This window comes from Carya illinoinensis, chromosome 5, assembly GCF_018687715.1.
Source record: "Carya illinoinensis cultivar Pawnee chromosome 5, C.illinoinensisPawnee_v1, whole genome shotgun sequence".
Classification (NCBI taxonomy): Eukaryota; Viridiplantae; Streptophyta; class Magnoliopsida; order Fagales; family Juglandaceae; genus Carya; species Carya illinoinensis.
In genome coordinates, this window is record NC_056756.1 from 47,658,515 (window position 1) to 47,663,925 (window position 5,411).

At 37.0% G+C, this 5,411-nt stretch overlaps 1 pseudogene; it reads right to left on the minus strand.

Moving 5' to 3' along the window:
• Positions 1–1,807: 1,807 nt before the first annotated feature.
• On the minus strand, positions 1,808–2,903 carry LOC122310431 (annotated as a pseudogene).
• Positions 2,904–5,411: the final 2,508 nt, after the last annotated feature.

The following is a 5,411-nucleotide window of genomic DNA, read 5'->3' on the forward strand; positions in this document are numbered from 1 at the left end:
CATCTCGTCCTTAGACGCTTCCACATCCTCCACAGTCACCAACTCTCCTACAAGTTGAGCCTCTTCAACCACTTCTAAAGAGCCAAAAGGATCTAAATTTGTTTGAGGCACATATACCCCATTAGCACACATTTCCCGTCCTTCACCATATTCAATTCGATTTACTGTATTATTGTCCACAGCATCCAATAAATCAACATCAGCTTGAGCTCCAGGCTGTTGAAGTTCACAACATACCTGGTCCTTCACTTTCATGATGTCTCTTCCTTCCTCTACACACATTTCCTGTACATTGGCTTCATTTTCATCCGTGTGTATCTGGTTCTCCTTGATAGCTATTTTTTGCCCTGTTTTCTCCCCTGTTTCCTCCCTATTATCATCATTTTTATTCAAAACTCCCTCCTCTAGATCACCCACTTCATCTTGATTACTTGTTTTAGCCTTGTCCTACTCCCCACACCCAACTGGTTTTCCTGCTTTTTTTCTAGCCTGTGCTTTCTTCTCCCATCCTCCATCTCCTTGGAGCCTCTCTTCCGTCTTCCTACCTCCTTTCCATTTGCATGTAGAGTCATTATGGACTTGCATTCGACAATGATAGCAATATGCAGGAAGAGTTTCATACACCACTTTCTGCAACCGGCTAGAGCTTGATGAGGGATTCCTATCCAGAATGAATCAAGCGGCTTTTTGGAGGCGTCCATTTTGATACATACCCTTGCTCCATCCATTCGAGTTGCACACCATGTATAGTTGTCCAGACGGATATACTGACCAAGTGGCATCGTTATATTTCGTAGAAAAGCTTCATGATAAAAGTTTGGCGGGAGACCTGGTAGTGTGATCCAAACCGGTACCAAATGGGGCTCTTTTTCTTCATCAAACTTAGGGTACCATTGGAAAATTCGATAAGACACTCCTTCTACATCACAAGTTTCTCTTGAGAAAGCTTTGACAAAATCAGATTCATTTGAAAATCGAACGAACACAGACCTGGCCTTTGACATCGCAAACACCACCAGTTGTGAATCCAAGCTCCACAGACTTCTAATGAAAGCTTTAATAATATCAAGAGATGGCCGCTGTCTCATAAACTTCATAACTAGTGAGAATTTAAACGGTTGTGCAGACTGTTCTATTTCCTCCTTCGTGAAAGACACATATGGCACCCCATCGAGTACCTTCAAAGGTCTCAAAGGTATTTCAACTTCTGGAATCGGCTAAGGACTTTGGGTCACCATATCTGCAAAAGTCCTGTATCTTCCTGCTGAAGCCGAGGCACCATGATGGACCCTAGTAGCTGCCATGTTTCCCACAAGTCACTCCAACCCTAGCAAAGCCATTTATAACTTAAACTCCATCTTCACCAGATAATTTAATTAAAAAATTATTAGATGGTTAATAATAATAGTATAAAGTGAATTCATAATTTGATACAAACTCAAAACTTAATATATGACAAAGAACTAATTAGAATCATTGAGTCACTGCCATTAATTATTAATGGGTCACGCATTATGCATTACACGTATACAATACAAAATGGAAATCTTGGTAGACATCACTAAAGCAGTGTCATGTCTACCATAAGAGTACTAGTCAACATCGATTAGCTCCTTCTGAAGTATCAAATTTTATTCGAAACAAATATGATCATATCAAGTTCATATATAATAAGCAACCTTGAATTCCTTCATGATCATTCCAACATCAAAATTAATAATGTTCAACTACAACATGATTATTTCAATATCTTCAAAACAAATTACTAAAACTTAATCTAATTCAGGGATGACCTCTAACTCTTGGCCTAATGCATTATAGGCTTCCTTGCATGGATTCTCGTAGGGTCTGGGGAGGCAAAAGGATTAGGAGGCATAATTAATTTATCTCCTTCTCCTTCCAACGTTTGAACCACAAATTTCATAGAAGGACGGTCCATTGGGTACCATTGGATGCACCGAAGTCCATGATTGCAAGTTTTTTTACAATTTTCATATCTCCATCATCCTCAATAAAAACTTGCAACTCTTCCTTTTGTCCTAAGAGATTGTAGATCCATTCTGGAAAGTAAACTTGGCTAGCATTTTCTGACGTCATGTCAACACTTCTCCTCCCTCCAACAATTTCAAGCAACAACATTCCAAAACTGTAAACATCTATTTTATAAGACACAGTCCCAAAGTTTCTAGAGAACACTTCAAGAGCAATGTAACCCATGATCCAGCTGCCTGTGGTCATAGATATTGCACTTTGATCCTTGGAACACAACTTTGCAAGGCCAAAATCAGAAATTTTTGGAATAAAGTTTTGGTCTAGCAAAACATTATGAGGTTTGATATCAAAATGGAGGATTCTTTGATCACATCCTTGGTGAAGATATTCGATTCCTTTTGCCACACCAAGAAAATATCATGCAGTATCTCCCAACCAAGAAAATTTCTCTTAGAATTCTTTGAAAACATGAACTTTTCTAATGAATAATTTGACAAAAAAATTGAAAATAACTCATAAACTAGTGCTCGTCTAAATCCATCAGCACAAAATCCAACCAAGGGAACTACATTGACATGATGGATTCTACCCATTATTCCAACTTCATTTATGAATTCTTCTCCATTTCCCTTGGAACTATTCAAGATCTTCACGGCATCGTGGATTTCATTAGAAAGTTTTCCTCTGAACACTGTTCTGTAGGCTCCTTCGCCCAATTTCTCGGTAAACTGATTTGTAATCCTTTTAAGATCAGCGTACTAGTATCTCGTGGGCTTGTAGCTTCTGTAGTCGTCCCATAAATTTTCAATCTTCTTCCAATATTCTTTTTCTACTTTGTCATTGCTATAGACGCAATAAAGTGCAAAAGCCAACAGTAGTAGTAAAAGAGTTTGACCTAAAATGGCCTGCATATAAATATATATATATATATATATATTTATCAAACATTCACCAAGTCAAGAGCTCACGTCTTTCCCGATTAATTAGTACGTATGTTTGAAACTTTCTAATATAAAAAGTTAAAAAGCTAAGGGATAAATAACTTACCAGTGGTCACTAATTTTGTTGATGCACCTGTAAAATATTAATTTGACATATATAATCATCAGATTCTATTAAAGATCAGTTAGTGTGATGTTTATTTCCTAAGAACTTTTCATTTATGTTTTACTATATTAAGCTTTTCTATTATTAGCTTGTGTTTGGAAGTTGTATCTCTCCTTTTAATGAAATTTGTGAGTCTCTATGTAAGCATATATATCAGACTAATAAGAAATGAAAGGGTAGAACAATCAGAATCAATCTTCACGTTGGAGATTGAAGTTTCTCTCAAAATACTCTGTTTTTTTTCCTCTGTTTTGCCTCTTTGGTTAAAACTAACAATTGGCATCAGAGCGAGCCGGTTCATCTAAGGGTAAAAAATGGCTACCTTTGGAGCAAAAACTTCTGTTCCCATTTTCAATGGTGAAAGCTATGATTATTGGAGCATCAAAATGAAGATCTTTTTCCTATTTCAAGATCTATGGGATGTAGTGGAAAAGGGAGTGACAATTCCAGCAGTAGGAGCTTTGGATTCAACTCAATCTAAGCAAGAAACTACGAAAGATGCAAAGGCTTTGTTCATCCTGTAGTAGGCTGTGTCTGAATCAATCTTTCCAAGGTTGATGAGGGCTAGCACTTCAAAGGGAGCATGAGAGATTCTACAGTCAGAATTTCAAGGAAATGCCAAGGTAAAACTCATCAAACTTCAAGGCTTTAGATGGGAGTTTGAAAATTTAAAAATGAAGGAATCTGAAGTAGTAAAAGAATATGGTTCCAGATTAATTGAATTAGTTAATCAGATGCGTGCCCATGGTGAAATCAAAGGATTGTTCAAAAAATTTTGATTAGTTTACCCGAGAAGTATGATCATGTAGTGGCATCAATAGAGGAGTCTAAAGACCTACAAACACTGTCAATTACTGAGTTGATGGAATTGCTTCAAGCTCATGAACAAAGGCTAGCAAGAAGGGGGTGATGGTTCCTTGGAGCATGCTTTCCAATCCAAGGTGAATCTGAAAAATAAGAAAACAAAAGATTATAAAAAGAAGCCTCAAAATGATTACAAGAATTCTGATCAAGTGCAAAAGGAAAGTAAGATGAAAGGGAAAATGGGTGAATTTCCTCCATGTGGTATCTGCAAGAAAAAAAATCATTTAGAAAAAAATTGCTATCATGCTGGGAAGCCACAATGTTGGAATTGTAAAAAATTTGGGCATATGGAAAAGGATTGTAGATACAAGAACAATCAACAAGCCAAATATTTAGAAGAAAAGGAGGAGAATGAGCATTTATTTTTTGCATATCAAGCTCTCACTCAATAAGAGAAGATCTGGTTTATAGACAATGGATATAGCAACCATATGGCTTCTGATGAAACAATTTTCACTGATTTGGACAATTCTATCAAAATCCAAGTTAAGATGGGTAATGGTGAACTTATTGAAGCTAGAGGCAAAGGCACAGTGGCCATCTAGACCAAGAAGGGTACAAAACTCATCAAGGATGTATTGCTGGTTCCATCCCTTGATCAAAACCTGTTGAGTGTAGGCCAAATGATGGAAACTGGTTACTCGTGCTTTGAAAATAATATGTGTAGAATTTATGATGAGAAGAATAAGGTGGAGCTAGCTAAAATAAAAATGGGGAGAAGTAGGAATTTTCCCATTCAATAGAACTTTCCTAAGCCTATGGTGGCAACTGTGGATGAGACAATGTTATGGCACCAAAGATTTGGGCATTACAATCTCAATTCTTTGAGATTATTGCATCAGAAGGAGATGATGAAGGATCTATCTCTCTTAGAAAAGGAGACACCAGTTTGTAAAGGGTGCTTGGTTGGAAAACATCACAAACTTCCATTTCCATCAGAAAGCAGTTGGAGAGCCAAGGAAAAACTGCAACTGGTTCACACTGATGTGTGTGGTCCAATGAGAACTTTAACTCACAATCAAAGCAAATACTTTATTCTCTTCATAGATGATTTTACTAGAATGATGTGGGTTTATTTCTTTCATGAAAAATCTGAAGTTTTTGGAGTTTTCAAGAAGTTTAAACTACTGGTTGTGAGCAGAGATGTGAGGTTTAATGAGAATGCTTCTTGGGATTGGGAAGCTGAGAAGGTTGTTCAACCAAGAGTTGAGATATCAGTTCAACCATCAACTGAGATGGAAGAAGAAGAAGCTGAAGTTGAAACAAGTGATATTCAGCAAATTCATACAGAAAGTCCCATTGCTACTCAAGTATTCTTTGATGATAGTGAAGAAGAGTCAACTCCTGAATCTCCAATAAGAAGAACAAGACTTCTTAGTGAAGTATATGAGCATTGTAATTATGCTACACTTGAACCCAATAGCTTTGCAGCAGCTTCAAAGGAGGAA